The 12,003-nt window shown below is 38.2% G+C and overlaps 1 non-coding gene across 1 annotated transcript; it reads right to left on the reverse strand.

The window, feature by feature from the left end:
* Nucleotides 1-11,613: 11,613 nt before the first annotated feature.
* Nucleotides 11,614-11,720, reverse strand: LOC141644457 (small nucleolar RNA R71). The gene has a single exon (XR_012544074.1). It is a non-coding gene; the product is annotated as a small nucleolar RNA R71 (small nucleolar RNA).
* Between the last annotated feature and the right edge of the window lie 283 nt (nt 11,721-12,003).

The raw sequence follows: 12,003 nt of genomic DNA on the forward strand, positions 1-12,003 counted from the left end.
TTTGGATAAATTACTCTACATAATTAATGAATTATGTCTTGAATGATTAATTTATAGTTGATGCATTTTTATTTAGTTGAATGTTTTGTTGAATGGTTTTATTTACGTATTTTGCAATCGGTTGTAATTTGTAATACCTAGTGTGGCCTTAGTTAATTATGTTTTCGTAATGATGGAAACATAATTTTAATGTAATTTTGAGATCTCGAATCTTCTTTTGGTTTTTCTTTAGTATTATGGTTTTGAAATTAGAATGTAAATAGGTTTATTTTGTAATTTTATTAATTGTAATTTTAAGAAGACTAAAGATGGAGATTGGATTGCTCACTCCCGCTACATGGACGAAGATGGAACATCAAGACAAGCTTCTCGGGTCCTAGGAAGGATTCCAAAGTTGTATTTATGTTCATTTTGGTAGATAGGCCACACTAGGACTTTGTTTTTGTTTTACGTTTTTCCATTCGTATTGCTTTTCTTCGCATGATAATTAGTGCATCATTTTCCGCCTAAACCAAACCACCTACTACTAATATGCATGAAAATTGACTCATATAGATTGGATGTTAGTTATCATGGACCTAAGGATGTCACACAATTTAAGCCATCATCTTAGTTTATTCTTTCTCGCATGCTAGATATTAGTTCACTTAAAATGAATTAAAATAAAGTTGATGGGATCTTCCTCTAAAACTGAAATTGAGACTAGTCTTTATAGGCCAAACATCTATGAACCCCTTCTTCGTCGGTAGGCATATATGACCTTACTCTGCATATGACCCCTTCTACGTTGGGTAAGTAGTTTGTGTTGACTTAGTTTACCTCAACATTATAATCCGAAGAGTTTCTCGTGATTATGATGGACTAAAGATAGAATTTACAGAAATTTATCGACCAAGAATTCTAAAAGTAGAATTAGCCAAAAGGTTGGCTTATCAATTTACAGTTAATTGAGTCTTGGAATCATTTATATAATTCTTGAGGGAGGTCAATTGTATAAATGATTGAGTCTTCGCGTTATAACAGTATTGCATTAGACTTAAATCATAACGATGAGTATGCTTATTATATTTTTCTTCTTTTCGCAGTGTAGAATTCGTTTATATTGATGTAGATACCTCATTTCTGCATCTCTCGCAAACCACCCGGTGATGATTGGGCCGCATGTTTGCTACGCGGAACGATTTGTGACAGTTCGTAAGTTTATCGTCAAGTGATTGCTCAAATATTAATGTCTACCTCTTAGTTGTCATCTACGTGCCGATACGGTCGTTTTGACAGTAATTAGAATACATTTGGAGTCCGGGCCTAAAACCGTCTTCATTTTCTGATAACTGTTAAATCCCGAGTCAGAATGTTCCGGATATTTCTATTCCATATTTTACAAATATTTCATAATTTTTATCCTTTGGTAAACAATTTCCCGTAAATATTCACATAAAATATTAAGGAAAACCAAATTATTCCGTCCTACCATAACTTAAACACGGAAATCTTTCTTCCGCAGGAGGAAATCACTTGGGAACAGAGATACGGCCGGCAGTCTGCGCCTCTTCCAAGAGACGCAGTGTCGCGCGCCTCTTCCCAGTCCTTTCTGCGTAATTTTCGTATCTTTTTCATATCTTTCCGAGATTCACTTCCAAAGACTCTCCGAAACCCTAATTCCTTCACGTGATTAGTATAAATAGGAGCCTTCGCTCCTCATATTTCTCACGCGAGTGTTCGCCCTTCTCTTCTCCCTTTGCATTCTAGACCTTTGTTCTTACTTTTTGGCGTCTACGTGCTTGAACATTCGACCACGTAAGCTCGGATCCTTCTGAGTACCAGCCTCGTTTGCATGACCGACCAATTTGACCAACTCCACAATCAATCAACTTAATTAATCTAATCGTTTTCCTCTTACGAGGGCACTTTCTTTACATTCGCGTCGAGCATCACTAATCGATATCTTAGTTCATCTCGTTTCGTCAACATGTAAGTCTGAGAGTGTAAATCTCTCTTTTATTTATTGTTCTTTACTTTTTGTATCATCATTATTGTAAGGTTTATGTCGAAAATACCAATTAAAACCGATTTCTAAAACCGTGCTTTAAAACCCTTTTTACGGATTTCCAAAAGACAAACCGTCAAGAAAGGACGCAGCAACTGCTGCGCCTCTTCGTGAGGCTGCCGCAGTTCCTGCTTCCTTTCTTCTTCCTTCGTCCTCTGTGATTCGTTAACTTTGATTAGTTTCCGTTTGATTCTTTGGTACAATCATAATAACCTCACATGTATATTATTTATCATTCATTAGCACATAATTCATCATTAAATCCGACTTAAATCCCTTATAATCTCATATTTGCGGGTTTTCGTCATTAAATTCAACCCGGATTGTAGGAATTCGATTTGTAGATATCGGGTTTCTGGAATTCGATCTTTTATATATTTTCATCCGTCTTTTGTCGCATTCATCATTAGTTTGTCATTAATTTATCGTATTATCGCCTGCTGACTTGTTCGTTAATTCTTTTGATTTATTCTTTTATTCGTTTTCTCAAATTATCCGTTTTAAAGGTATTTTCGACATAAATCGCCTAATCCAATGTAATTATTGTAATTTTTCATTATTGCAATTTTCTTTATTGTATTTATCATTATTTCTTGTATCATTTGTATGTTTTCACATGTAATTGAACATTAAATCCTACTTCGACCCAATTGTTTGCTAATTACGTGTCAACCGACTTAGTTAATTTTCACATGTTAGGATTAAAACTTGGATGTTGCATTGCATGCATATAGCCGACGATATATCGAGTATAAATGATGTCCCTAATCATTAGTAGAGGCCGCTATCGAGGCGGGCGGAATTAGGTGTTCGATCAATAGAGCTTCCTAATACGTACCCTCACCCCTTACTCCAGATCTCTGTGAACACCCATGTTCATTGGCATCCACGAGAGTCATTCTAGACATAGAATGCTAAAGGTAACGATTGCTTAGTATTTATGTCTTTACTTTGTGTCTTGACATGACACGAGGTATTCGAACGGTTCCAATTTCCCATAAAAATTGGTGGCGACTCCAACAAAAATGCAAACGCTTATTCTCTTCCTCGCAAGCGCCCCCGTGGGCCCCCCCTGTCCACAATTGATAATACTGTTACAACAAATGGCTGGAAATAACGAAATCCCTATGCCAAGTGCCACACTTGGACGCGAGTCCTGGCTAAAAGCTTTCATGGACCACATGAATCAGTTCACACGACTGAAGAATGATGGGTCCAACTTTGCGGACTGGGAGGCATCATTGTGGAATGCTGCCATTGCTGACGGTAAGCTCAAGTACTTAACTGAGCCAATACCGCCAAACCCAGGCCCAAGCAAGAGCTAACGAGTCAATTGCTTACAGTGACTTCGTTATGGAAGCGGGTGCGATAAAGAACGTACTCATTTTTGCAATGGAAACCAATTTGCAAAGACGCTTCATTGCCCAAGGAGCAAACAAGATTTTCACCACGCTCACTAATGAATTCTCAAAAGCACCGAGAATCGTAACTTATGAGCATACTTGTCGCTTCTTTGATGCGAAACTCCAGAAGGGCCAACCGGTTAACCCACACATTCTTAACATGATTGAGAATGTCGAGAAGCTGGAGGCACTTGATTGCAAAATCAGTGAGAGCATAGTCATTGACCGTATTCTTCATTCACTTCATGATGGTTTTGCCCTTTTCAGGGCAAATTACTACATGAATGACATGAAGAAAAGTCCTCATAAGCTACACTCACTTCTCGTACAGACCAAGAAGGATATGAAATTGAGTGGGAGCATGAAGCAAGATGTTCTCTTGATTTCCAACAAGAATAAGGGTAAGGGCAAGGCTCACGGCGACCTAACTGTAGGAAAGCCAAAGTTTAAAAAGTCAAGAAACGGTAAGAGTGGGCTTGGTGAGACTAGTGGCTCACAAGGCAAAGCAAAGAGCAAGGGCGGTGACATTGAGTGCCACCATTGCCACAAGACTGGGCATTGGAGGAGGAACTGTCCCGTGTAACGTGAGGACATAAAAGCAGGCCGCGTCACTCCTGTTGGTATGTCATCTTATATTCATATGATTGAGATTAACCATGCAAGTTTCGGAACTTGGGTACTTGATACTGGTTGTGGTTCTCATCTGTGTAATCATTTGCAGGGTCTAAAAAACATCAAACCCCTCGCAAAGGGTGATGTGGACCTGCGAGTCGGGAATGGAGCACTAGTTGCTGCAGTCTCAATGGGAACATACGTAATCCAGCTCCCTAGTGGTTTTGAGTTATATTTTTATAACTGTTACTATGTACCCAGTTTATCTAAGAACATTATTTCTGTTTCCGTACTTGATAAAAACGGTTTTTCATTTTCAATAGAGGATAATAGCTGTATTTTCTATTTCAATGAAATGGTTTATGGCAAAGCAGTTTCCATGAACGGAATTTACATCTTAGATCAAACCACAGTAAATCGATTACAATTAATTGTAGCATTTAAGCAACAAAGACGGTACCAACATTAACCTAGTAAATCGATTACTCTCCCTTCATATTACGGATCCCCTATAGTCTCAGCATGAGAAAATTAGCTACTCATAATCGTTGAATTAACAATGACAACAAATAGGTAATTGGGATTAAACATTATAACAACTGACAAAGATTGAATCAAGCAACTATTATGATAACGATAAATAGAGAGGAACTCAAGCAAATAATAGGATGTAGAATAAAAGTAGAAAGATAGTACCAATTGCGAAATCCAATCCGAGTAACAAAAGATAAAAAGAGTGCAAAAATCCAAGAACAGTAGTAAGGAATACAGTGAAAATCAACGTGAGAGAGAAGAAAAAAAGAGATCCCCTAACGTAGTCCTGCTGCTCTATCTTATACGAAAATTCATCCTTAAACCTAATCTATGGACTAATTACAAAAGCCCATAATATGATTAGGCGGAAATTAGCTAAAACATAAGAGACCGCTCGATCGAGTAGAAATAATCTACTCGATCGAACAAAGCATCACCAAACCACTCGATCGAGTGGAAACAAACCACTCGATCGAGTACTTCCTGCAAAACTCCTCGATGTACTCCTTAAACTGCTCGATCGAGCAGTCTTGAGCAAATAAAGCATTCGATCGAGTAAGAAACTACTCGATCGAGAGGCCTAAGCACGTTAAACCTTGAAATGCTTCCCGAATCCAGCTCACGCGTCTTCCAAGTGTTAGATTTCCAAGCTCCGGCTCCTTATTTTCCATGAATGCATACAATTGGGACAATTAAGGCTCGATTTAGCTCCTCTTCGGTCAATTCCTGCAAAATACAATAAACGGACCAAAGTAGAATATTCGGAGGTATTTGCAGCCAGATGCTACATAAAAAGCATAGAAATGCGTGTAAAAATGAGGTGAAAACCTTATTTAAAAGACACGCATCACTTATGCATCTGCAATAGGATCAATCATGTATGCCATGATATGCACACGTCCAGACGTGGCATATGCATTGAGTATGACGAGTCGGTACCAAGGCAATCCAGGTGAAACACACTGGATAGCTGTCAAAAACATCCTCAAGTACCTACGGAGGACTAAGGATTGGGTATTGACTTATAGAGGAGATACTAAGCTATGTGCAATCGGTTACGCAGATGCTAGCTTCCCAACAGATTGAGATGATTCGAAATCTCAGTCTGGATTCGTCTTTACTCTTAATGGTGCTGCGATCAGCAGGAAGAGTTCCAAACAGAATGTTATAGCAGATTCTACTACTGAATTCGAGTACTATGCCGCTTCAGAAGCAACAAAGGAAGCTATATGGATGCGTCAATTCTTACAAGGACTATCCATAGTTCCTAGTTCGAATGACCCAATCACCATCTATTGTGACAATAGAGGTGCCATCTTCCAGGCTAATGAGCCTTAGTCTAGCAATAAGTCTAGACATGTACAACAGAAGGCTAACCTGATCCGTGATTACGTGGAGCAAGAGGAGATAGTGATTGACAAGATAGCTTCGGAAGACAACATCGCGGATCCTCTCACTAAACCATTGTCATATGATAAGCATGAAGGACACGTTATTTCCATGGGAATTAAACGTGTTCCTGAGTTGTACTAGTTGATTATGGATTCGATACATTATCTTTTTCATATGCTATTTATAACTTCATCGTTTTATTTCATATTTTGTTTTTCATGTGGATTGTACGACAACTTTGAACGCCACAAAGTGAACTGAATTAAATTATATTTGTTTTGGTCCGTAATCGCCTACATGAGCTGATAACTCTGGCTATTATATTGTGAAGTTGATTGATGGTGGGTTCAACGAGCCATAAGTCAAACGGTTGGCTGATCGATCACAGATGCGAGTTATAACGATACCTCGTACGACAAATTGTGACAACATAATGTAGTCCTAAATGTTTAAAAACATTCGGTGCCAGGTCGTGGATTGGACGTCCATTGTGTTCCTAGAGTCGATTCTTTTGACTATCGACTGTCTCTTGAGATTAAGGCAATTTTTGGGTGACTTTGGTTTCTTTCTTATGGTCGACCGTAACAGGAGGCTAAGTAGATTTTTTCTGGGTCATTTCATACTGTGCTTATATCTGCAGGATTCAAGTTGAAGAAAATATCCAACCTTTATCAGGTTTAGTTATTTCTCAGGGCCACTCGAGGAGTTGTAACCGAAATGCATGGCCATGCCCGAATGATGATTCGTTTATCAGTTAAGTTACTCTCTAGTCAGGAAAACCACTCTTGATATTGATCACTTGTAAAATAAGACCTTTGTGAATGCGGATTTTGCAAATTGTTTTACATTGAGTGGGAGAAATTTTAGGATATGAGAATCGGTTATCGCACACACACTTGTGAGGACAAGTGGAGTTTATTGGAGCTTGTGTCCTCCACAGTTAGTGTGATAACATATATAAATCTCTTATAGGTTCACAAAGGTATACTTAGTATTTTATCAGTTGATTAACGTTTACTTAATAACGGTTGGCTTGCTAGAAGTTTGACGTTATTATCATACTGATGGCGGTGATCAACTGGTCCCTAAAAGTCACACCTAAAGGATGTGTGTGAGAGATGTGATTGTATGAAAATATAATCACATTGATGCCTTATATGACTAAAAGGTTAGTCCATGTATTTGACTAAAAGGTTAGTCAATGTGATGATGAGACGATTATTTAATACAATTAAATAATTTTAGCTGAGACGAATTAACTGTTAATTCGTAAATTGAATATAAACTGTTATATTTAATTAATGTATATAATGTTAGCTTAAACGAATTAAGATGTTAATTCGTAATTAAATGTAACTAGTTATATTTAATTAGCGAATTATAAATATGTAATATTTATAGTTAATGTATATATTATGCGGAATTGTCATAATAAAATGTTGACAGACCGGTATTAATAAATCGACTACAATCTATTGTGTGCAGACTTATTAATACATGTTGACATAAATATGACAATTGAAATAAAATACACATTTTATACATTTTGAGAATAACCAAAAATAAGAAGATTTTTCTCCTTATTTCTGGGTTGGTGAAAACCGAATAAGAGGAAAAAGAGGAAGAAAAAAATCTTCCTCTAATTCACTCTTCATTTGGACGGTTTTAAAGAAGGAGAAAAAGATTATTTTTCTTCTTATTCTTTTTGACCTAATTCTATCATCACTCACACAAAAACCCTAAAAATTTCATAATAATTTTGGGGATCTCTCTCTAGCAAGAACAAGGGCATTTCTCATAGCATTTTGGGTGCAACGATTAGGAGAATATCGATTTCGATATTGTTCTTAGGCCATATTGCTAGGACCGAAGGTTGATTCTTAATCTCTACTCTATTTGTTTATGTAAATTCGTTTATGACTAGTTTTATTCATAATTATAATTTCGTTATAATCCGAATTTTAGAAGAAGTATACCGATATTTCCCACATACCATTAATCTCCAAAGCGGTCTTACTTATGATGGACTGAAAGTATCAGAAGACGGGGTTGTGACAGCTGATGATACCCCGGACAATGATTTGGAGGAGTTAATTGATGATATCCTTGTTGATTATCATCCTGCAGCTCGATCGAGTGATATTTTAACTCGATCGAGTGATTTAACCTCCCCCAGTACTCGATCGAACAGAATACCTACTCGATCGAGAATTGCCCAATTTGAAGAATTCAATCGGGGAGTTAATTCCTCTCGATCGAGTAACTTGGCAGAAAATACTACTCGATAGAATGATTCTGGAGCTCGATCGAAACATGTTGACATAGAAGAACTCGATCGAGAGGTGAACATTACTCGATCGAGTAATTAGTCTCATGAAATTGTTCGATCGAGTGATAACAATGCTCGATCGAGCAACTGTGTCAGCTGAACTTCAATTTTAAGATCTAATTCCGCTACCGTGACATCTTCCCCTGCTGTGGAGGTGCCACGTTCTTATAATGGTAAAGAGAAGGTTGCGGAACCACTTATTGCTACCAGGGTTCCTTATCCGGGACGTCTGAAGGATGGTAAGATCGAGCTACAGTACGGTAAGTTTGTGGACGTGATCAAGAATCTCCAGGTAACCGTCCCTTTTACTGAACTTATTACCCGGGTACCTACTTACGCAAAATTTATGAAAGACACTGTGACGCGTATGAGAGAGCTTAGTGAATTCGAGACTGTTGCGTTTATTGAAGAGTCTAGTAATTTACTTCTTAACAAAGCTCCACCAAAAATGAAAGACCCGGGTAGTTTCTCTATTAACTGTACTATAGGCAACGAAGTGATAAACAAGGCTCTATGTGATTTAGGAGCCAGTGTCAGTGTCATACCCTTTTCTATCTGCAAGAAGCTTAATATAGGTCACCTTAAAATGACTAACATTACATTACAGATGGCTGATAGATCTGTAAGACGACCTTTGGGTATCTTATAGGACGTGCCTGTCAAAGTAGGCAAGTTCTTTTTACCAGTGGACTTTATTGTTTTAGACGTGGCTGAGGATACCCGGACCCCAATTATACTAGGAAGACCATTCTTATGTATAGCTGGGGCCATTATTGATGTCAAACAAGGGCGTTTGACTCTTGTAGTAGGGAATGACGCAATCAATTTTAGTCTGCCCAGTTGATGTGACCATAATTGGCGCATATTTAGCCCCCGAATTAGCCTTGTTTCCATGCTTTTTAGTGCTTATTTGGGTCATTTCTTATCTTTAGTTCTTTGTTTTGCATATTCTTTGAGATTTTGATCCCTTGGTAGGAAAGGAGTAAGAATCTTGCATTTTCATGGCAAAACGAGACTAAATTGATCGAATTCAATGACCAAGCATCAAGGAGAGACAAGATTAGAAGGCCTTTGTACATATCATAGTAGAAGAGCAATGTTGAGGAAAGATCCTTGAGTCCCCAAGGAATTTATGAAGAAAAGGGAAGAAAAGAAGAAGTTACTATGCTGACTGACAATCCGAGCTGATTGTCAACAATCCGCCCGTCCAGCCCTTGCACAATCCGAGCGTCCCATGCCTGAATCCGCTCGGATTCCCCCTCAACAATCCGTCCGGATTCCTCAGAATCCGCTCGGATTCCACCGCCCAAATCCGTCCGTCCCGACCTTATTCCGCCCGGATTTCTTCACAAAGACGGATTGTCTTCTTCAAGCTACGAAAAGAGAAGCCCTTCTCTCAGAAAATACCGGGTCCTCCTTGCTCAACTTAAAAAGTGTAATTACTAGTTTAGCCCTTAGTTAACCCTAATGCATCCTCCCTAATTTTCACTATAAATACCCCATTAGTCTAATTAGAGGAGCATGTTCTTCTTATCAATAATTAGTGTAGTTAATATCAATCAAATCTCTCTTCAATATTGAAATCAAGTATTAATCAAGTTTTAATCCAAGTTTTAGTTCTTTAATCTCTCTTTTGTTCATCCTTTATTTTGGGTAATTGAAGATTATTTGGGTTATTATTGAGAGATTGACAACCTCTCAATCTAGCATTCAAGTACTTCTATTATTCTTGCTTTATTATTGGAATCATTAGTAGGTATAATCTCTTAATCCCTTTTTAATTATTGTTAATTACTTTCATTTATTCATCATGTTTCATATTGTTGGTATGATTGACAACCTTGCTAGCATGATCAACATGATAATGAGTGAGTAGTCTCTTAGCTAGGGTTAATGGGTGATTAGGGAAACCAACATGGGGAATGATTCATGCTTAAATTAATATGCTTTCATGTTTTATTTGCTTGCTTGTTTTGATCTCAACTCATGCACATGTTATATTTGATGAAATGCTAAGCCTATGAATCCTTGCATTTACTATCATCTCCTATCTTTTCAATGAGACTTGTAAGACATAACCCAACTCGAGTCTCATTAGACCATGCATGTTATTGAGTAGGGAAGATTAAGTCGACTTGTAGGTGTTGTACAATCTAATCGATTCGGCTCCGGGACCCAAACTTTCCTAGGATTGTAAGATATAACCCAACTCAATCCATCACAACAATAATTGCTTGCTTATAATTTGAGAACATGTTTGTATGATCATATCCCATGATTCCCCTATGATCCCATGACACCCTAGTGCCTTTAATCAATTGTTTACACCCCTTTTTATTCATCTTGCTTGTTTATTTTCATTGTTATTCTAGTTTAGTAACCTTCTACATCAACCCAATTTGTGACACCCCTTAGGCACCGCTAGTTACAATAGAAATCTCATTTCAACTCCCGTCCCTTGGGATCCGACCTTTACTTGCCTCTTTACTAATTGTAGAGTTGCTTGTTAAGCTATAAATTGTGTTTTGATTCGACCGTGACCAACGACCACATCTTAATTTGTGAACACTTAGCGGGATCGCATCAAAAATGGCGCCGTTGCCGGGGACGGTGTTTGTTTGATTTAGATTTCTTTTTATTGTTATTAGTTGTGTCTTTCTTCGCCTTGAGTAAGTAAAACTCCTCAAGGTTTGTTCTAATTGTTTTTGAGTTGTTTGATATTTTGCATGTCTAGAAGGTTACAAGGTGATTTGTTACCTTTTGACCGTGAAATCGAAAGAACCTTGACGAACAATAGGAGACTTGTTAGGAGGAATTTGAGAGGTGTTGGTGAAGTTGTTCAACCCACTAGTGAGTTTGTCAATCCTTTCGCAATAGAAGGAGAAGAAAACCCATTACACAATACCCCACAAAATCCACCTACAATGCCAAAATTCTCGTCACACTCCGTACCCACCGAGGAGAATCTACCAAATGGTACTCCTACACCGCAACATCTCACCGGAAATTTTATTGCCAAGTCCGCCTTCATCCAACTAGTTGAGAGGAGCCAATTTGGGGGGATGCCTAGTGAGGACCCTCATTCTCATATGGAAACCTTTTGCGACTATTGTGATGCTATCTCTCAAACGGGCGTGACTCAAGACCAAATTAGATGGGTCTTATTTCCTTTTTCCTTAATCGGCACCGCAAAGCAATGGTTGAAGGGTCTTGATAAGGCCACCCTTGGAATAGATTCTTGGAAGAAGTTGGCTCTAGCTTTCTACAAAAAATTCTACCCACCGGAAAAGACCAACATGCTAAGAGCTCAAATTACGGGTTTTAAGCAAAGGGATGAAGAGTCTTTGTATGAAGCTTGGGAGCGGTTCAAGGGAATTTGTCGCTCATGTCCTCACCATGGACTTAGCGAATGGTTTTTGGTGCAACAATTTTGGAACGGTCTTTATGAAGACTCAAGAAATATCCTTAATATGGGATCGAATGGGATGTTCACCGAGGTTGATGACAACCAAACTTGGAGCAAAATTGAAGAGATGGCAATCCACAATTCACAATATAGTAGGCCTCGCAAGGCTACTAGAGGAGGAAAGTATGAAGTGGACGCCATTACTCAATTAGGTGCCCAACTAAGCTCCCATATCGATACAATCAACTTGAAATTTGAACAAGTTATGGCTAGACTTGAG

This window comes from Silene latifolia, chromosome 2 (assembly GCF_048544455.1).
Source record: "Silene latifolia isolate original U9 population chromosome 2, ASM4854445v1, whole genome shotgun sequence".
Classification (NCBI taxonomy): Eukaryota; Viridiplantae; Streptophyta; class Magnoliopsida; order Caryophyllales; family Caryophyllaceae; genus Silene; species Silene latifolia.